Source organism: Cynocephalus volans, chromosome 12 (genome assembly GCF_027409185.1).
Source record: "Cynocephalus volans isolate mCynVol1 chromosome 12, mCynVol1.pri, whole genome shotgun sequence".
NCBI classification, from domain to species: domain Eukaryota; kingdom Metazoa; phylum Chordata; class Mammalia; order Dermoptera; family Cynocephalidae; genus Cynocephalus; species Cynocephalus volans.
Window position 1 is genome coordinate 13,189,580 of NC_084471.1, and position 22,984 is coordinate 13,212,563.

The following is a 22,984-nucleotide window of genomic DNA, read 5'->3' on the forward strand; positions in this document are numbered from 1 at the left end:
AATTATGGAGAATAGCTTACTATCTTTCACTGTAAAAGCTTAAAACAAATGAACGTCATCAAAGAACACAAACAGAAATTCACACAGGCACACAGAATTTATGTTAGTGGCTGACAATTTTTTTAATGCTTTCCATGAGCCAGGCACTATTCAAAGGGCTTTATAGATATCAATACATCTATGTACGGGTTACCATCAGAATCCCCACTTTATAGATGAGGAAACATGTGTAGGGATGTTAAGTAACTTGCTAAGGATCACACAGCTAGTAAGGAACAGGCTGGGACTGAAGCCCTTGGCAGGTTGACTCTAGACTCTGTACCCTTAACCATCATGCCAATAGTGGTTTTATTTCCCAATCATCAGTATCAAACATGTCTATTCTGACATATACTGACCCAACAGACACTTCTACAGACAGGCACAGATACAGCAAAAGTAAAAGAAAACTTTAAAACATCTAAATCGGCATCCTCAGAGAGATTTGAAAAATCATAACCATTTAAAAGAACAAACTGCTGTGCAAAGAACAAATAAATAGAATGCTTGGAATCTGAAGATATGAGATCCATAATTTTCTTTTTTAAATAACTCAGTAATGGGCCAAGTCATAGAATGGCCACCACAGTGATCATGTTACAAAGATAGATATTGAAGACAGAGCAAATTGGCAAGGAGATAGAAAATCTTAGAGAAAGGGTGAGACCTAGAAAAGAGCTGCCGGAGTTTCAACATCCAGAAGCAGAGGACAGATAGAACTGAGGGTAGGTTTGGCAGATAGTGTCAGCTACCTGGCTGTCCTCTTCTTCCTTGGCAACAGAAGCCCAGGTTTTATATTTCCTATACCCTTTTGCGGCTAGGTGTGGTTATGTGACTAAATGTTGTCCAAAGAGATATGAGTGGAAGCATGGTCTGTGTCTTTCAAAAAAGTCTGCTTAGAAGGAGTTGACTCAGGTGGAAGGGTCCATTTTTGCCCTTCTGCCTTTCCTCCTTTTTCCAGCCTGCAACTTGGATGTGATGACTGGAGCTCCAGCAGCCATTTTGGATCATAAGGTTATCTTGAGGCTGGAAGCCACGTGTGAGATGATGTGACAGAAAGAGGGGAAGCTGATTTCCTCTTGTCACTCTGAGCAACCATGCCAGCCTGAGGTTGCCCACCCCTGTACATCTTTTACTTGCGGGGAAAAGAAAATGCTATGTTGTTAAGCCACCGTTGTTTAGAGATCTTCCATGTGCCACCAAACAGATACAATTGGAAATAGAAGAAAACTTCATAGGGCTTTAAAGAAGACAACTAAGTGAAGAACAGGATTCCTTTTCTATTTCTTTTTTTTTTTTTTTTCGTGACCGGCGCTCAGCCAGGGAGTGCACCGGTCATTCTTATATAGGATCCGAACCCGCGGGCGGGAGCGTCGCTGCGCTGCTAGCGCAGCACGCTACTGAGTGCACCACGGGCTCAGCCCCTATTTCTTATTTTTTAAAGACAGTAAGGAAGACTTTATTTGAGGGGGACTACTACAGTGGAGTTTTGTAGCAGGGAAGAGAGGTCAAGCTTCACTCCCAAGATTCCTTTTTAATAGTGCCATACCCAGTTCACACTGGTGAACTCTCAGTCTCCCAAGAATAAAAGGGTAATCCTAGAAAAGCTTCCAGAAGGAAACAAACAGGTTACTTCCAATGGAACAGGGGTCAGATTGACAAGAGATTTCTCACAAATGACCCTAAACTTTAAATAGATAGTAAGACCTTGAAAATACCTAGAGAAAATAGGTTTAAACCTAGAATCACAAAAAGCCAAGTTTTCTTTGATGTTCAAAAGTTTTTCAGGTCTCTTCTGAAAAATTTGCTCTAGAATATATTTCAGGGAAAAGAAGTTTCAACAAAGAAAGATAGTATGCGATACTGGAGCAATATAGTTAGGTATAGTTACGTAAAGAATTGTTACTACATAAAGTAAAAATAAATAAATACAGGAGAACAATATTGAATGAAAACTGAGGTAATTTTAATGTAGGAATTGGGTGTGAGGTTTGGCATGGAGAGTGCAAGAGAACTGAAAAGTTCCTAAGGATCTTGTCTTATTTTGGAAGAGCATATACGTGCTAATTAAACTCAAATGCTGGTGGAAAATATAAGTTAAATACATCTGTTAAAAATGTAAGGGTTAAAGGTCACAAAGAATGAGGGCCAAGCATGGGGCAGAAGAGTGGAACAGAAGGGGTGGGCGGAGAGAGAAAGGGAGAGGGGGAAGGGAAGAGAAAACCAAATACTTTCTCACTTAAAATAAACATGCACATCAAAATCCCCAAGCTCATGGAGAAACTTAATAGTAGAAATGAAAACTGGAAAAAAAGAAAAAAGCAAAACACAAATTTACTGCAGACAAAACAATTTCATAGGACAATCAGACAAAGATTTTTGAAAGAAGACTGAATCATAACCAAGTAGAGAGTATTTCATGAATGGAAGGAGAGCCATTAAGAAAGCTACATATGATTAAAAGAAACATTAACACATTAAATGAAATAAAAAGGATGAGTTTATCTTGACAGATGTTCCTAAATATTTGATCGTACGCAAGTCATTCCCATTAAACAAATGAATAAATTAACCCTGGCAAGTGGACTTGGAGGAAATACTGGCATTTCTGAGCATCTATCAGAAACCTATGGCAATGTCACAGTCAAAGGGAAATGTCGGTGCCCTCTCGTCAAAAGCACAAACAGGAGAAGGCTCCCACTCTTGTCTTTGTCTCCAGCGGTCAACCCTGTCCCAAACGATCTCTAAATTCAATGCGATCTAAGTGAAGATGACAAAAGCATTTTTAATGGAATTGACAAACTGATTCTAAATTATAGCAAACCAAAGATGAGAGAGTTGTTCTATTAGCTAGAAAAATAATAAGAAATATAACTATAGATAAATAGTACAGGAAACAATAAGGAAAATAGCCAAGTCTATAGGATATTAGGAAGTTAGAGCGGAATTTCAAGTCACTGAGGAGAGGATGGGATGCACGCTCACAATTAATGATGTTTAGTCACTTAGATGACAGAGACTAAAAATCTAAAAGCCAAAACTAAAATAATGAAAGCATTAAAAATATTTCTGTAATCTTAGGAGTTGAACAAGACACCAAAACCAGAAGCCATAAAGTAAAAAATAATGACAGATTTGACTTATTAGCAATTAAACATTTTCGTATCACACAGGACACCTTAAATATGATAAAGAAAAAGATAAATGATCTTCTGGGATAATATATTTTCAACATATGTAAATGAATTATTAATACACTTAATAAATGAACCACTCCAAAAGTTAAGATGCAAAAGACAAAGAACACATCAGGAAATAGGCAAAGGACTTTATGTTTACCTTAAATGGAATCCAAATGGCCAATAAACATCTGGAAGATGCACAACCTCACCCATAACCAGGAAAAGAAAAATAACTGAGCAGCAATGAGATAATTTTCATCTATTAGATTGGACAAAATTAAAAGATTGATAATTTCCCTAAAGATTTTAAGTTGGCCTTTTTATGCACTGCTGTGGGTGTGTATGTTAGTTCAGCTACTCTGAGGATTATTTGACAATACCTATTAAAATTTTAAATGAGCAACCTCTTGCCCAGTAATTTTGCCTCTAGGAATCTAAACTATAGAAATATTTTCATGGGTGTAGAGAAAGTGGAAACAACCTTAATGTCTATCAATATGGGATTGGGTAAACTGTGGTGTACCCAGCTAATGCCTCCTATTTCTTAGGATTAATGAGTTAAATCTGTATGTGTTATTGTGGAAAGTTTTCCAAAATGTAATATTAAGTGAAAAAATAAGTCATAGAACAATATGTATATTATAATCCCATTTCTGTAAAAAGAAAAACTATATACTTGTATTATGCTTAGACAATGTTCTGGAAGGATACATGTGGTAAAGAGACTGGGATGTGGGACTAGGGGATAGAGATGTCTAGGACTTTTTTGTGCTACATAATTCTGGATTATTCTAATTTTTAATAAAGCAGGTATCCATGTATTTACTTCTTTAACATTAAATACATTCATTAAACAACTCATGGGGGCTGGCCAGCTACCTCAGTGGGTTAGAGCTCAGCCTTCTAACATCAGGGTCACGGGACTGGATCTCTGTACCAGACAGCCATCAAAACAAACAAACAAACAAACAAACAAACAAACAAACAAACAAAAACTCCTGTAGTATATTTACTTATATTGGCATAATATAAGTAGAACTGGTGAATGAAAAAAAGAGTGACCAAAAGCTAACTGGAAAGATTTACCCATTGTATAATTTGGGAGGTCGGTCTTCTAGCTCAGGTTTACTCATTATATAATTTAGGAGGTTGGTTAGAGCATGGTGCTGATAACATAGGGGTCCAGGGTTCAATCCCTGGACCTGCCAGCCGCCAAAAGAAAAACAAAAATTAGAAAGCAGAAGACATGGTAGAAAAAATTAGACTCTGGTTACCAAAATTATAACAGCAGGGCCTTTGAAGATTAAAAATGGCACACCTGCAACTTGTCACTGGAGCCAGTCTGGCGAGACTCCACAGTTCATACCCCCATTCAGACCCAGTGAAACCCTGCCCTCTCATCCACAGGGTGAGCACACACACCTGCACACATCTGTACCCACCCGCGTACACCCTGAAGCAGACCCCCGTAGGTGCCCAGCCACCCTGCCAACACACCTGGGTACAGAACGCACATACCTGGACCCAAACCCAAATAGCAACAGCGAGAGAATGAGATTGCTGGGTAATGTCCTGTATATCTCCGAACAAGGGGCTGGGCCCTTCTCAAGTTCAAATGGAGCTTCCCAAGCTTCACCAAGGTCGGGGCCCCAGTACAGCAAGGTTCCAGGTTTCATCCTCTCCCCTTAGTCTCTCTGCACCCCTGTATCCCTACAGATACTCTCTCTCTCTCTCTCTCTCTAAACCAGGATGTCAGGGACCATCTGCACTCCTTCCCTGGATGAGCAGACAGAAGCCCAGGACAGGGAGGGGATGCTCTCACTGTTACTGACACCTCAGTGACAAAGCAAAGATAGACAGGACACAACTGCTTGACTCCCAGGCTCTCTCCAGCCCCCTAGGTGTCCTCTCTGCCAGGACAACTAGATCCTGCTGATGAGGCAGGTCCCCTCTGAATGTCACCTCTAAAGTCCTCACATAACACCCAAGCAGGTCGGCACCCCGGCTGTCTTCCCACCCACTGGCTGCCCGAGAAGTCTGGGCTCAGGTCTTCCCAAGAGGCCAAGCCCTAACCTCCAAGTCCCCAGAGCACTGCTGCCCACACAACACCCCCTCCCGGGATCCCCCTGCCCTTTTCCCGACTGGACTTCACACACTTCTCCCTGCTTCAACCCCTGCTCCAACTCTTCAGCCCTGTCCCTGAAAGCCAGGCCATACCTGAATGCAGTGGGACAGACCAGCCTTCTTCTGAAGCCTCTACCAGCAGTGAGCCTTGTGTGCTTCCTAATTAAGTTAGGAAACAGAGAAGCAGAAAGAGGAAGTGATGCCGGGCCAGGCCTGTTTGTGCACAGATGACTCTTCACAAGCATCACCGGCTTCTTAGAACTGTGGACATGACATTGCTCTGCTGATAGAGCATGTGATTTTTATTTCTGCCAGAAGGATTTCTACCCCACTTCATGTCCCTGTAAACTCCTATGCATCCTTCAAGCCTCAGCTCAAACACGGCTGCCTCCACGCAGCCTTCCCTGACTCCACCGTGGGAACACAGAGGATGGTGGCTGTGGCCCATAGCCACACAGGCCTGGGCTGGACGCCCAAGTTCACTAATTCCTACAGTGTGACTGGGAGCAAATCCCACTTCTCCAAGCCTTGGGACCCCACTTGTTACTTTCACAGAAGCACCTACAATCCTGGGAGGGCTGTCAAGGGAATCCAGTGAGATGCTGCATCGGAAGACCTTAGGGTACATGAGGACCCCAACAAGTAGTAGCCAGTAGCATTTCGATTCCCCGGTGTCTTCTTTTGCCTTGCCCCCAGGCTGTCCCATAGTCATGCCCGTTCATGCCGTCCTTCCTCCAGCACTGTCTTCAGGGCTCACTTGTGTCTGGCTCAAATCTTTCTCCCCAAGCCCCAGCATATGGCCTGGCACAGAGGAGGCCCTTAGTGACTGCCTGTAGAATGAATGAATGAATGATTCACACAGCAAGGCTGGTGCGGTTAAGGCAAGGTGAGTGAGGCATTCCTTCAGGTGCAAAATTTAAGGAGGCATCCAAAAACTCAGTGATCAAAATAAATAATATTTGAATGCAATACGGCAAAAATCAAAATTTATGCAAAAAATATCCGTGGTGAACAAAATGCCAAAAATTTTCAACAAAGACAGGATCAGTCACAGTGCCTTGTTGAACCACACTGGAGTCTGAGGCAAAAGGAAATGCAGTCACCTTTTTCCTGTGAAGGGAGAGAAGACGCCTCCCAGGGGACAGGGAGCAGTGGCGGGGGCGGGAACCTGCTTCCACACCACTGGCCTTCAGGCTTGATTGTTCTTTGCTTTCCTCCAGCCAGGAAGGGCAGGGCTGGCCAGGAATAGTTTACAATGCCCCACCCTGGCGGACAAAGCCCAGGCTAGAGGGCAGCGTGGTGGCTGTGGGACCCGGAGCTCTCTCCCGCACTCCTGACCAGCGTGACGTCCCTTCCTGGTGTGGAGGTCGTGCAGGGGGTGATCCAGGGTTAGAGAGGATGGAGTTGAAGTGATGTCCTGGCCTTTCTTCTCTCCCTCCCACTCGGCCTGTCTTCCCTGAGCAACTCAGGGCTGAGGGCTGGGAACCCGGGAAGGGGCCGTGCGCAGGCCTGGCCACTCTGTGCTCACTTGGGAGGAGAATACTCAGTCTGGAGGTCAAGGTGGGGCCATGTTTTCTCCCTGTCTGCTTGCCGGTCATTGGGCTGGAGCATGAGGGCCTGACAAGACCAACCCGGGCTTGGGGCTCTCCAGGGGTGCAGGAGATTTCTGCTGCCTGGGGGCTTGAGACATTCCATCATGTGGCCTCAGGGAAAAGTCTAACATTCCACTACCCACCAAGAAAGGACAAGAAACCCCCACCAGTGAGGGCTCCAGCTCGTGGTTAAAGACCTATGTGTGGTTTCCCCGGCCTGGCCATCGGCAATCTCAAAGGCTTTCCCCGGCAGGCCTCACGGAGGAGGGCTGCTGTCCCCACAGCAGACCTGCAGTGCAGGTGCACCCCGCGGGCTCTGAGGTCCCCCTGGGCACGCCTCCTCGCCTGTACTCCTGGTCTCCACCTGCCGCCCTCGGCTGGGGTCTGCATCACACACCTCTCCAAGGCCTCCTCGTGGGGACGGAGGGGACACCTTGAAGAACCTTCCCCCTTCTGACCCAGTGCCCAGGACTTATCCACTCCTGCCCTCTTCTTTCTTACGGCAGAACTGCAGAGCTGTTGTTCGGGCTGCTGCAGGTCTGCATAGATGCACCTGCCACCGCACCTGCCATCCATGCAGGAAGATGCAGCAGGAGGCGGTGCTCTCTCTGGTTTTAGCCTTTTGCTTACAGCATGACAATGAGTGACACAGGCTTGCCCCGACACTGGGCAACCCAGTGCTCCCTTCCCGCTCAGCTGAGCTCCCCGTGACCATGATGCCCTTTCCTCAGGTGGACAATGGTGCACCTCTGCCCTGGGCTCCCTGTGTGGCCCGGACTCAGCAGGAAGCTGGCTTGAGAATGGAGTATCAGAACTTCACAATGCTCACCTTCTAAAAATAAAATTGTTGGGCTGGCCAGTTAGCTCACTTGGTTAGTGCACAGTGTTATAACACCAAGGTCAAGGGTTCAGATCCCTGTACCAGTAAGGTGCCAATAAATAAATAAATAAATAAATAAATAAATAAATAAATAATCGTCAATGACAAAAACCAACAAACAAGCAACAACAATGACTTCATCTGATGGTCCTTTGATGTGGGGGTGAAATCCCACAAGTGGAGATTGGGGGGTGTGGTCCTTTGATGCAAGGGTGAGATCCCACAAGGGGAGATTGGGGGGTGTGGTCCTTTGATGTGGGGGTGAGATCCCACAAGAGGAGATTGGGGGGTGTGGTCACCCACAAAATGGTCTGATGAGAGGGGTGGAGAATGCAGGTCCCCTCAGGTTCCCAGGAGGCTTGCTTTACTCAGCTGTCTGAATCTTGGACGATTGCCTTGAATGTCATGAAGCTGGGCTCCTGTCTGCCTGGGACTAAAGATTTCCTCATGTAATTAAAAAATAAATGCTCTACTGTATTTGCATTTAACATTGTTTACATTTACATACTGTACAGTGCAAAAGTCTCAAGTGTACAGTGCAGTGAATATTTATACATCTATATGCCTGCATAACCACCACCAAATCAAGATATAGAACATTCCCAGGCCTCAGAAGCCTCTTTAGTGTCCTCTCCTAGTCACTTCGCTATCTCTCAAAGGTAACCTCTACTATGATCTTTCTCACTGTAAATTAGTTTTTCCTGCTTTTAAAAAAAATTGCTGGAAAATATACAAAACATGAAATTTGCCGTTTTTACCATTACGTGTAAGTTGAGTGGCATTAAGTGCATTCACACTGTTGTGCAACCATCACCACCACCCATCTCCAGATTTTCGTCATCCCAAACTGAAACTCTGTCCCCGTTAAACACTAACTCCTCATTCCCACCTCCTCCAGCCCCCTGGCAACCACCATTCTACTTTCTGTCTCTGTGAATTTGACTATTCTAGGTACCTCATATAAATGGAATCGTACAGTATTTGTCCTTTTGTGTCTTGCTTATTTCACCGAGCACAATGTTTTCAAGCTTCCATCACGTTGTATTATGTTTTAGAATTTCCTTCCTTTTGAAGGCTGAATGATATCCCATTGTGTGTATAGACCACATTTGTCTGGCGATGGATGCTTGGGTTGTTTCCACCTTTTGACTATTGTGATAATGCTGCTGTGAGCATTGGTCTACATATCTGTTCAAGTCCCTGCTCTCACTTCTTTTGGGTGTGTACCCAGAAGTGGAATTGCTGAGCATATGGTAATTCGATGCTTAAATTTTTGAAGAACCGCCAGACTGAGTTTTGCACTTCACTTGTATGGAATCCCTTTATACTTGGCTGTTTCTTAAATGCTTCAATTAAACAAACTGACAGGAGAAGGCTTTCTGATACCAGGATTATCCATGAGCCTGCTCTGTTCTGCTTATCTGTTTTAACTCAGCTACGTCACCGGTGATGCCATATCTGATGCTCACATCCTGCCTGATTCTCCAGAGATACCTGCAACTTCCGAGGTTGTGTTAAAAATGTGGATGAAGTGACAGAGTCAATGATTAAATAACAGAGGAAAGCAAAAACCTTAGGCTCTTATCTCCCTGATATCAATCAAAATAAAAAAACTAGTTAAGAAAATCAAACAAAAATGTAACAGTAGCAACCAAAGCAACCAGCCATGGAAACGGAAGTGATCTTTTGCTCTGTTTTACAGAGTGGACGTGAGGAAGAGGCTGGTGGGCCCCGCACAAGGCATGCGTCCCCCGCTTCTGTTGGAAGCAATATTGAGAAAGAAGGCGAGTCAGCAACATCCTGACAGAAAGAAGTTCCCCTCAGTGTGACGAGGAGCTGGGGAAGGGGCTGAGTAGGTAGGCCCGCAAAAATCTGAGGAAAGGCCGTCCAGGCCCCTGCATGGAATTTAAAAATGATTAGGCCCGCCTCAGCTTCTCCCAGGAACTTTCCACAGTGTGTGAGTGCCCAAAGACAATGGAAGATTATTTCAGTTGTTGTGATGAGGTAGATAGTCTGAGGGTCTCTCTCACTGCAAAACGCCTAGATCTTGGAAAAACATAGCCTTTAAATGCATTGCCCCTAAAATGAAGGGAAGGAATTCTCTAAGGCTTCACTCCCCTCCCCCCGCCCTTTCCAACAAAACCAAAACCAAAAATAAAATAAACAAAAATAGCTGAAACCTGAATATTAAGCAAACAGGAAATGACACCAAATTTGGTATCAGTGTGAATGCTGATGACCAGCTCTGACCATCTGAAATTGAAGCCTTGGGCTCTCAGCAACGTGGGACAGCTGAGCTTGAGATGCTCACTGTAAACTCTAGGGGAGACCTAAATGGATTCCAGTTGGTATAAGTCCTCCCTCCTGGAAGAAACAAATGCAGATGTCTCTGGAGGAAAGCATTCTCGGTGGAAGCCCCCAGGCTTCCCATATGCGGGTACTTCATAAAGTTCACAGAAAAAATAGAATTAAAAGAGAATGCGAATCTTTCCATGAACTTTTTGAAGACCCCAATATGTAAGCTCACCATGAACAGTAACCAGACTCACAAGGAAACAAGCCACCATAGTGAGAGTAATCAGAAACAACAAAAAATAGGTGTAGATCCCCAAGAAGCAAATACATCGGAATAATCAGATATTGGATAGAAAGTATAGCTGTAAGACAGAGAGAAAATTTGTAGCCACTCTCTCTCTCCTAATCTTTTCCCTCTTTTCTTTCTTCCTTTCTTTCCCTCATATAAAAAGTCTGAATGTATGCAGAATGGTGGGTGTTGGTGGCTGGAAAGAAAATTCCAGAGATAATAGTGGAGCCCTCATAAGAGATGCTACATCACCGATGCCCTGGATGGCACAGAGGCAAAGATACCCAGACCCTGAGTGATTCAGAAAAATGACTCAGGACACCAGGTTTCAAATGTGAAGAAGTCTCAGGAACATGTCAACCCATTCATCCGGCCTATCCTTTCCTTTTTCATGTAATCAATAGTGTGGTAGGGGACAGAAATCTGCATTAAAATACATCTAAAAGAGATCTCTGAGTATTAAACATTCTAAGTGAAAAGAATCACTTCGTCAGGGTTTTTCCCCTCAGTGGTATATAAAATAATGTGTCTTACAATTGACATCTTAGAGTCTAGGAAACCCAGTAAAATATTGGCAAGAACACGACACCCACCATGAGCAAGGACCGAGCGTTTATGCTACATGCAGACCCCGGATCCAGGGTTTCACTTTCTCTTTTATTCCTCACAGTATCCTTTAGGTGGCCATTACCATCTTCCCCTCACAGAGGAAGAAACTGAGGCACAGAAAGTAAGATAAATCCTCAAAAGTAGCATAACTAGTATATGGTAACATTGAATTGTTTTCCTTTTTATTCTGAAACTGTTTCAAACAACAGAAAGTATTAAGAGCAGAATAAAAACTCTCACACACCCTTCATGTGGAAACCCCCCTGGAGTTTCACTAACTGTCTCAGTCATGTCTTTCCCAGCAAGGGTCCAGGCCACGGTGGGCTTGCTCGCCACCACTGCGTGGTCACTGCCCTCAGGCCTCTGGGCAGACGGAGCCAGGAAAGAAATGAATGAATGCACGTATTTACAGCTACAGTCATTTCTGGATCTATCATTTTGAAAACCACGTGCTCACACTGGTACTGCCAAGTCCGATCCAACGCCACAGGGTTCATCTGAGCTTTCCTGCTGTCTGTGTCTGCACCTCCCTTCTTGGCCGTTGTCAGTGTATTTACTCGGTGGCTCATTCCCCACCTCCATGTAGCCCACCTCCCTTCTAGGCTTCTGCCCTGACCTGCTCTGACACCCTTGGTTACGGGTTGAACTGTGTCCCCCAAGAAGATATGCTGAGGTCCTAACCCCCAAAACCTCAGAATATAACCTTATTTGGAAACAGGGTCTTTTTACAGAAAGAAGTTGAAATAAGGTCTTTAGGGTAGGCCCTAATCCAGTATGACTGCTGTCCTTATAAAGAGGAAAATTTGGATACAAAGGCCAGCAGCTGTAGAGGGAACACGATGTGAAGACACACGGGGAGAAGATGACCGTGTGACTTAAGCGTCGAATCTGGGAGGCGAGGACTGCCAGGGACTGCTGGCCAACACCAGGAGCTGGACGAGGCAAGGATGGATTCTCCTCTGGAGCCATCAGGAAGAGCATGGCCCTGCCAAACACCTTGATTTTGGACTTCTGAGATTTTGGACCATGAGATAATACATTTCTGTTGCTTTAAGCCACCAGTTTTTGGTGCTCTGTGATGACACCCCTAGGAAACTGATACACCCTTCTTGTTTGAGTCCTGGCTGTCTCCCGGTCCTTATCAGGCCTGCCTAGCGACTTTGACTGAAAAGGAAGCGAGGGAGTCTGGGACGGGAATTTGAATATAGACTCTCCTGTATCTAAAGGCCATGTTCTTAATTTTTCTGCTCTTTTTATAGACTAATAAGAGAGACCAAAATAAGTCTATTAGCAAGCAGATCTTAATAAGTTCTATAGCAGGTATTGGTACACTGTGGCCTATAGGCAGTTGCAGCCTGTTTTTGTACAGCTCATGAGCTAAAATATGGTTTCTAAATCTACTTTATAAAATTTATTTATTATTATTATTATTACACTCTAAGATGTTGTTGTGGAGCAGTTGGAGTACGGGGGAGAGAGGAAGGGAGGGGGGTTAGGATGGGAGGATGAGGAAGTGGGAGGGAGGCACGGTTGAGGCCGTGTCCCCCTCATTCAGGCTGAGGAGCCCAGGGGGCTTCTGGAGGTGGCTCGGTCATGGCTGGGATGGATGTGGATGTCAGGGGGCGTGGCTGAGGCCCTTGGCCCCTCAAGCCAAGGCTTGGGAGCCCAGGGTGCTTCCAGTGGTGGCCTGGTGGCTGTCGCTGAGCTGGATGCAGATGTTGGGGGAGTGTGGCTGAGGCCCTTGGCCCCCAACTGCCCTAGCTCAAGAGCCCAGGGAGCATCCAGTGGTGGCTCGGTGGTTGTCGCTGGGCTGGTTGTGGATGTCAGGGGAGTGTGGTGTGGCTGAGGCCCTCGGTCCCCCACAACTTCAGCTCAGGAGCTGTGGGTGCTTCCAGCAGCAGCTCAGTGGTCATCACTGGGCTGGTTGCAGACATTAGGAGGGTATGGATGAGGCTCTCAGGCCCTCACCTGAGCTTGGGAGCCTGGGGTCTAAATCTATAAATGGAAAAAAATCAGGGCTGGCCCGTAGCTTGCTTGGGAGAGTGTGGTGCTGATAACACCAAGACCACGGGTTCGGATCCCTATATAGGGATGGCTGGTCAGCTCACTTGGGATAGTGTGGTGCTGACAACACCAAGCCAAGGATTAAGATCCCCTTACCAGTCATCTTTTTAAATAAATAAGTAAATAAATAAATAAATGGAAAAAAATCAAAATAAGAATATTTTATGACATGTGGAAATTATATAAAGTTCAAATTTCAGACTGACTATAGAGTTTCATTGGAACACAGCTACGTTCATTCGTGTTTTCAGTGTGGCTGCACATGTTTTTGCACTGCAATGGGATAGTCAAGCAATTGAAATGGAGACTGTATGGCCTGCAAAGCCATATTTACTATCTGGCCCTTTGTAGAAAGTTTGCCAGCCCTGTTCTAGAGTAGGCATTCAAACAGCATCCTATTAGATTATGAGGAAAAGAGAGATGACTCCCACCTAGGGAGGCAAGAGATGACTTCCAGGAGCAGTGACGTTGGGACTGGGAAGGAGGATATAAAATTTTGATATTCATGAATTTATCCATCCATTCAAAGAGCACTGAGCATGTGCTATGTGCTAAGCAATGGGATATAAAGATGACCATGGAATTTACAGTTTAGAAGGGCGATGCCTGGACCTGTCTCTCCTATGCACCAAGAGGACCCACTCACAGTGGAAGCACGCAGAAGCCAGAGACTCATTTCCTGAGAGGTCAGAGGAGGATCCACAGAGGAGGTGTCCCTGGACCTAGACCTTGGAATTGATGGAGGCTCTTGCCAGGCGGAGGAAGAGGAATATCTGGGTAGCCTTCTCGGCAGTGGTAGCTTTTGCCCTTGGACTCATCATCCCTAGGGTCTACTCACTGACCTGGCTAGCTGAGAGGGACACCAGGCAGTCAAGAGGGCCTCTCATAGGACTGGGCTGAAACCCCACTTCCAGGCTCACAGGCAACAAGTGGCACCCCAAGGTCACAGCTACTTAGTGGCTGAGTTGAGGCCAGCTTTACCTCTTGTGGCCTCAGTAAGGGATCCCAAGAGTAAATATGGGGTCCTGAGATTTTTGTACCCTTATTTTCCCCTGTGCACTCCAGCCCCTGGGACTTTGAGAAGAAAGATGACCAAAGGAGGCTCAATATTGCTTCATATTTTTGGGAAATTCAGTGAGATCCTGCCCCTACATTCCCTCGAGTCTCTGCAGAGCCCCTGTTTTAGCATCTTCCGTGTTCTATGTGGTTGCTGGCGCTTCTACCTCCCTTGCTAGCCTGACAGCTGATCAGGAGTAGGGACCACACCGTTTACTTATTTCCCCCAATGCTGAGGAGCTCTAGATGCTCAATGTCTGTTGAATAGACTAGAATGTAGTTGAACTGAATGAAGTGGACAGGATGAGATTGTATCAAATAGGAAAGACAACAAAAGATGATTTCAGCAGGACACATGTGGCCTCCCTACAACAATCTCAAAAGTTGCAGATTCTTCCAATAGTCCTTTTGGGGGTAAGTACTGAATTCTCTTTGTGGGTCTTGTCTGGAAAGTTATCTACAGTCATCCTTTTTTTTTTTTTTTTTTTTCAATTTTATGGTATCTAAGTGAACTTCCTTCTTCTTTCTTGAGCAACTGCAACTGTCAAAACCTTAATTTATTATCTCCCCAGCACAGTCAGCCCCTGTCCTGAAGGTCCCTTCACAAGCAATTTACATTCAGCCCCTCTGGCCTCTTACCTTCCCACCTGCTGTCAGATCTGGATTGTGATGATCTGTTCTGGCAAAACTCAGACTTCTGTCACTTCCTACCTGTCCCTTCTGCCACTCTCTATCCAGACCTTAATTGCATCTCCAAGAGATTCCTATTGGATGGCCTGCTCTTCCTCTCAGTGCCAGCTCTTCCTCACAGGGCTGCCATGTCACACACCTCCAAGAGGTGCCACTCATGTTGTGTTCTATGGGACTGGGAATGGTGTCTCCTGAGTTGTGCAACACAGTGACCCTGAGTGGTCACCAGAGTAAGCAATCACTCCTATGCACAGAGAAACCATCATGGCACTGACTCTGAGCCCCTCACAGTTATTTAAGACACTCCCAGCTCTCTCTGAGCCTCATGTCTCACCACTCACAACTTGCCCGAACCAGTTCATTCTCTCCAAGCTTGCTCTGAAACTCATCTTTTCTAACACCTTGTGTCATTAGTTCCTGCTTCTCTCTCCTATATTTTCACACTGGAGAGTTTGCCTCACCCATAAACATAATCAGACTGCAGCCAAAAAAAGATACAAAAAGATACAAAGCAAATAATATTTTGGAAGGTGAGTCTAAATGCAATGGAAAAAGGAGGTAGAGCCATTAAGGGGATTGGGTGGGGGAGGAGGGTAGGGCAGGTCACAGCTTGGAATGGGGTGGTCAGGGTCAGCCTCATGGGGCAGAAGGGACACTTGGATTTCTAAAGGGCCCTGTCTACATTCATTGTCATCATTTCTCACCTCCCACTTACTCCTCAACCCAGTGAAACCTGCTGCACACACCCTGATTTGACAAGGCCAACAAGCACCCCCTTTTTGCCCAAGCCAGGGGTCACCATCAGGGCTGCTGCAGTAGAGTCTGGCACTGTTGGTAGTCACTGCTTGACTCCTGTTTGTGCCTTGGGATCCATGACACCACCTTTTTCCTGCTCTATTTCTTCACAGGCTCCTTTGTCATCTCTTCTTTCTCGGCCCATCCCTCAAGTGATGGTGTTTCGGAGGACTCATACGTGTCCATCTCAGGTTGCATTTCCCCTAGAGAGTTCCACCTGCATACACGCAGCGAAACCCAGATCTCTGTTCCTAGCCCTGACCTCTGGAGAGGTCTACAGGGGACCCCGCCCTCCTGCTGCTAACTTGCTCTGTATAACTAAGTTTTGGGAACCTGGCGTGTCCCCTGGCAGGGCAGGAAGAAGGTGGTGGAAGGTTTGGGTTAGAGACTGAGGTCTGGGATAAGAGGAGGAATAGGACAAGGCTTGTGGTGGGTTAAGGAGACCCTGGAGATATGGTCCTAAGTGAAGCCCAGGAGAGAGACAGCCGGTGAGAGCTCCTTGGGGTGGGAATGCTCCATTTTTGGTAGTGATGCCCTGTTCCATGTGGACACACCCCTGGAACTGTGGTAAGGGCAGGCTGCCTGATTTCCCTTTACCCCAGCACAGGGTGGTAGGAGACAGAGCTCTTGCCTCTGCCTGTGCCTGGGCTCCTGCTTCCTGCTGGCTCCCTCCAGGCAGCCGTGCTGATAGGAGGAACAGGCAGGCCAAGGTGGACATGCAACCACGTGACATGTCACAAACACCTGGGTTCTCGATGTGGTTGAGACCCTGAGTTGCCCCGCACGGTACTGCTGTGTGTGCAGACTCTGGGTCTGGAAGATAACAAACTCCTTGTGGCTTGGCTACTTTCGGTGGTGTTTTGGTTGCTTGCAGCTGACAGTTCCCTGACCACTGCAGCCTTTTACATGCTATAGATTCTGTTCCCCTTTGCGATGTCCTTTGTCTGCTCCACAAACCCTCCTGAGTATTCCCCCAAGGGGATGCCAACCAGGCTCTTGCTACTCAAAGTGCAGTCCCTGGGCCAGAAGCAGCAGCAGCACCTGCCTCTTGTTGGAGAAGCAGAGTCTCAGGCCTCACTGAAGACCAGTGAACTAGAATCCACACTTTAACAAGACCCTCAGGTGATGAGAGTGCACATGACAGTGGGAGGAACACTGAATGAAGCCACGTCCTGTCTCATCTTGAACTGCTGGTTCTTTCTTCTGCATTTGATTTTTCTCATTATAATGTCATCACCATGGGCAGTCGGGGCAGCCAGCACAGAGCATGTGCCTTGACCGAGACTCTTCACTCTACCTGGCCCATCTCCCCTAGCTCCTGAGGATCCTCAGTTATTGCTTGTTTCGTGGCCACATTTTGTCCTTTTTTTCTCCCCCCACACAAGATCTGACTGCCCTGCAGACACATTTACCTACTTTACTTAAACTACTGAATCTACCTATTTAACTCCTTGATGCTTTTCCTTCCTCTCATATCGTAGATCACCCCCTTAGATCAATATCCCTTGCCTGCCCCACCATTTAGGTGATTCCTGTCCAGTGCTCATCAATGACCCTCTCTGTGAGCTCAGACCTCCAGCAGTCCTGCCCCCAACCCCAGCCTTGCATGAAGGATGCTGTGAGCATTACCGTCGGCCAGCATCCACTCAAGGGCCACTTTTGAAAACTCCAAAGCTTTGGTATCTTTTTCCTGCGTTATTTTTATGACATTTCTATAATCCTGAAGAGATTCTAGTATCTGAAGTTTCTCAGGCATTCAGTTATTTTGCATGATGTCTGATCTGACCAGCAATAAAGGTTGCAGTGAAGGATTAGCTATGATCATAACTGTCTTATAATCGACAAAAAGTGGGAATTTTCTGTTCTGTGCAGGCAGCTAGGAAGTTACAGGAAGTAACTGTCCATCTGAAGGAATTTGTCATCTTTAACTTGATCAGTTAGTATGTCCAGCTGACAACCCAGCTAGTACTTCCCAAGACGGGCAGCGTCACATACCTTCCATTTACTTTGAATATGATCCCAAATATCCACTTAGAGGCTTTTTCCCTCCAAGGACAGAGCACCAGATTGCAAATTGGTCTTCCCCCCACAGCCCATCCTGGGAAGCCGTGCAGTGTCCTATGCAGGCACGGACAACAGTCCTGGGCTTCCATGTCTCCAGAAACAGACATGAAGCAAACTCTCTCTCCTCTCAAGAAAATGAATAGGGCGGTGGGTAGAGGGGCGGAGAGGTAGAAGGACAATAACCAGATGGGTTACGTGAACTTTTCCACATTTTTACTGTGGGATGTACTACTTTTACAATCATTTTTAAAAATATAAAAATTTACAAAAATACATTTGAGAAAGTGGGAGGAGCTGGGATGGAGCCCAGAGAGGGAGAAGAGAAAGGAGTGGGGACATTCCAGATCCCAGGGACATTGGGGCCACGGGAAGGACTTGGGGCTTTATTCCCTGGGCACTGAGAAGCTATGAGAGGTTCAGGCAGAAAGTAATAGGCTCAGATTTGCTTTCTGTAGAGATGACTCCAGCCGCTGTGCTGAGAACAGACCATGGTAGGGAGATTACCGTGCAGACAGTTACCAGGTAGAAGGCGATGCTGGTTGGGACTTTGGTGGTGACAATGGGGGAAAAGTTGAGTGGATTCTATACATATTTAAGGGACAAAATCACAGGATCTGGCAATTACGTTGTCCAGGGCCTAAAGGAGCTGGGAAGGGTGGCCCCCATGCATTTCTTCCCACAGCTGAGTGGGTGGGTGGAGAGCAGGTGCAGGTTTGGGGGAGACGAGGATCCAGGATGTGGGAAAGGGAACGGTTTCCTGGTAGCGAAAGCAGGTCTGACATCCTGGGACTGGAGAACCATTTTGTGTTTCCAGCCCCTGTGATTCCCCCCCGTCCCCACCCCGCTGATGGACCAACTCAATGGCTTCGCCCTGGACCTCTAGCTCTTCCAAGGTGAGAAGAGTGTGCACACACCTCCTCACCGGCAGGAGCATCCTGAGCCCAAAATGGGGAACCTTAGAGGAGGCTCAAACCTCCGCCCCCCCGAAACCACCTGCTGTGTTTCAAAGGGCAGGCCAAGGTGGTGAAGGAGATACCAGAAACCAAGCTGTGCAGCTGCAGTCATGTGGAAAATAAGAGCCTGTCGTGGTCTGATCTCTGCAGAGACTGATAAAACAACTACTCTCAAGTGAGAAGCTACAGGAAAATCCCTGCCCAGGGAATGCCACTCCCTTCTTAGAGAAGCAGCTGCTGCACAAGGTCTCTGGGTGGGAGATCTCAGAGCTAAGGGTCTTGGGGCAATTACTAGTGGCAAGAAGTCATCGCCCAAGGGGGAGGAGTGTCCCCACTCCAGGCTGATTACAGTGACAGGAAAGCAGGGTTGTTCTGAGGAGCAGGCTGTCAGCAGAGAGCTGGGCCCCCAGCCTGAGGGTCCAGGAGCCCCAGGTACAGGAGCGAGCTGAGGTGGCAGAGCAAGCTTTTTGGACAGGGCACCCAGCATGGGAAGGAATGTAGAAATTCAGCTGTCAGGTGTAAGAAACAAGGCTGGCCCCAGGAATGAGCACAGAGGCTTGAGCATGGCCCAGTGGATCCCTCCTGTCGTGGGTCAGGGCTGGGCCCAGGACTGAGGATGGACCCGAGCTGCTAGCTGGGGGTTGAAGGGACAGGCAGTTCAGCCATGGGGACAAGAGGGCCAGGGGCAGGAGCCAGGTGGATTATCACCGAGAACGCTGCTCTGTGGGGGCAAAGGCTGTGCTCCAGGCAAAAATGCAGGGCCCCTGTGGGGCGTCCTGGGGAGAGGACTAGACAGGCGGTTCCTGGGGGTGTGGCTCGAGGCACGAAGCTGCCTCTGACTGAGGATGGAGTTGCCATGGAGAGGCCGGGAGAGGCAGGTGTGGAGTCCTGGGCCCGGAGAGGGTAGGCTGGGCTGGGGCCCTACACAGCTGTGGAGAGCCTGGGGCAGGCCCAGGTCCTGATCGAGAGGCTGACAGAGGGTACAGGAGGGAGTTCAAGGCTCACATGGCCCCAGTCCCTGTCCCAGGAATTCCCACTCCATCCTCCAAGGGCAGGGACCTGTCCAGGGCTCATGGCCTGCTCAGACTCTGTTCCTAATCTCAAATGCATCTTCCCTGAGGTCTTCATGAGACCTACTTCTCTCTAGGCTGTGGTTTTGGCCAGAGCTCTAGAGGCTGTTTCTCCATCTGTTGCATAATTTGATTCCTTCAAAGTGATAGTTTCTTGAGTACTGTGAGGAAGTGGTAAGCATGTGTCTTGGGGTGATTAGCAAGGGTATGGAGAAGCTGGCTGGACACATGAGGTCACTCACACCAGATAGACTCAGATGATGGGGCAAGGAGAAGTCGAGGTTTGGAGAGGAGGTAGATGAGGGGAGCTGAGTAGATTCCAATTGTGTGGGACCCTCAGCCCTGGGATCCAAGGCCATCGGGGCCTCCCCGCTGGGAGCTGCCCCAGGGACTTGACCTCAGGATTGCTTCTTTCTTCCAGCATGGCCATTCCATGCAGTTGGTCCTCCTGTAGGCTCCAGAAACTCTCCACAACACCAGCCTCTTTTCAAGAGGCCACTTGCTCTGCAGCCTCAAGGGTTCCTCCTTCCCAGCTGAGGCAGGATGTCTCGAAACAGCTATTTAAGGGCATCTATATTCCTAGGATTTTTGTTTGCCTAGTGATCACAAGAGAAAATCTGGTGGGGTAAGAAATCTGGTTGATTAAGGGAAGTCACAAAGGTTCTAGAACTGTGTACAGGGCCAGGGACCCTGCCCTTACTCTGCACAGAATGGCCAGTGGTGCACAGTGATGCCAACTCTGCTTTGATGGCCTTGGGGGAGACGCCCATCCTTTTATTTCCAGGAGGATGAACCCCTTCACCCACAATGCTCCCTAAGAGAGTGAACCTCTGAGAAGGACTTCACTCTCCACTTGGCATCAAATCACCAAGAATGGAAGAGAGGCCAGCTGTCTGGTGGCCCCAGACCAGCTAGAACTCGTCACCACCTTCCCCAAGAGACCACCGGGCCAGGCCCAGCACATAGACTTCCTGGCTCACCCCTGTCACTTCCAGAAACCCAGGCTCCCAGGGCATCCCTCAGGACCCAGGCCTTCCTCCCTGAGTCCTCTGTACACTTCCTGCTCAGATGCCTTGTCAGATCCTCACCTTTCCAAACCCTTCCCTGTACTCGCGGGAGCTCGTGTTCTAGCAACAGCTGCCCACCTCACCCCTGGTCTCTTCTCTGACTGTTCCCTTCATGCCCAGAATGGGCTGAATTGTATCCACCCAAATTTATACGCTGATGGCCTAACCGCAGTACCTCAGAACGTGGCCTTATTTGAAGACAGGGTCTTCACAGAGGAATCAAGTTAAAATAGTCATTGGGGGGGTCCTAATCCGATGTGACCAGTGTCCCTATAAAAGGGGGAAATTTGGAGGCAGTCACACATAGAGACCACCATGTCCATATGAACATGGCCAGGTGCAGGCCAACAGGAGAGACCTGGAACAGATCCTTCCCTCATGGCCCTCGAAGGAACCACCCTGCCCACACCTCGATCTCAGACTTCCAGCCTCCAGAACTGAGATGATGTATTTCTGTGGTTTACGCCACCCATTTGTGGTACTTTGTTCCAGCAGCCCTAGCAAACTATACAACCCTCTTGCTGCGACTCAACCCTGTCCTCCCCTGAGGACACCACTTCCTTGTGGCCCTCTCCAGGGGAGGATGTTTTCCTGTCCCCTTCCTGCCTCCTGCAAACCCCAGCTCATTTGAAGCTCATGTTGTCAGACTCTAGCCCGGCTCCCTTCTGTGTTGCTGGTGTCTACCAGTGGTCCGGTCATCAATCCAGATGACATCAGCACCTGGCTGGAGGTCTCTTTCCCTTCACTTCTGGTCGCCACTTCACAAGATCCATCCTTCCAATTCCTCACCCTCCTGGAGGTGGAACTGGGTTCAAAGCCGGTTTCTTTCCACCCCACCACCAGCCAGCAGGTGAAGCACACAGGCTCTGGAGTCAGCCCACCTGGGGTCGACTTCTGATCCTGCCACCTATAGCTGTGTGTCCTTGGGCAAACCTTTTAGCCTCTCTGGGTGTCTGTGTTTTTGCCTATGAATTGGGGATAATACTAGTATCAGTTTCATTGGGCTGTTTTGAGGACTAAATGAGAAAATACAAGTAAGAAAATATGTGGTACATAATAAACTCATAATAAATGTTATTATTATTATTATTATTATTTTCCTGGAAATAAGAGCAGTCTAGCAGGTAGAACTTTGTAACCCAAGAGGATGGGAGCAAAGTGAGAGGACGATCCAGAGGATTGTTTACTTGATTACTTCATATATTAGTAGTAGATTTAGTCCTGGAATATAGACCTTCTAAGTCCCAGACAATAACTACGCAATCAATGTAACTAATTTATATTTATTGTATGAGTTGGGGTCCAGCCCAGAGACAGAAATCACACTAGTTATTTAATGAAAGAGAATTTAACATAAAGAATTGTTAAGCAGAAAGTTGTTAACTAGGTAACTATACGGCTAAAGAGAGAGAGAAGTTTAAGATATCATGGAGTCAGCAACTGCAGGAAGCAGCTTCCACCCCTAGGGCTGTGGGTTCAAATGATAAAAACTTAGAAACTGAGGAAGGGCCCCATAAAGGTGAAACTTGGATCTCTGAGGGGGGGCACTGCCCGGCTGGTGCCGGTGTTTCGGGTGGGGGACCAGGGAGTGGAGGAGTTAGTTACTCACTGAGGCTAGTTCTGCCAGTGTTGGGAAAGCTGCAAAGTGGCTTCAACTGCTGCCACAGGAATCACCGCTGCCAGGGTGAAGCAGCTTCCTGGAGCAAGGCTCCCAGGAACAGCGAGTGGGCGGAAAGGGATGAGTCCTTTATCCCTCCTGCAGCCCGGCAGCCTCCCTGGAGCACCCCCATTGGCAGAGTGTGGCAGGGAACCTGCTGATGGTGCGTCACTGTGGTTGGGGAGTCCCAGGCCCTGCATCACAGCAAAGCAGAGCACAGAAGCATGGGTTTGGAGTTAGTAACTGGCACAGGCAGGTTATTTGTATGGGAGGAAAATAAGGAAATGAGCTGTGGGTGGGTTGGGAAGGGGCTGGGTTATCCAATAAAAAACCGAATTCCCATGGCCAAACTGATCAGGGAATTCCCTGGGTTTCTCTGTTATGAACACCTTGAGAGCTGCTGACTGACATCCTTCTAGAATTTAGAAAACATATCACCCCCAGAGAGCTACACTGTACCATCATACAGTGCAAAGATATGCCAAACCACCTTATGAGACAGACAGAAAATGACTAACTGAGGGCAAAAGTCTGCAAAAACAAGTGCTAGGTACAGAG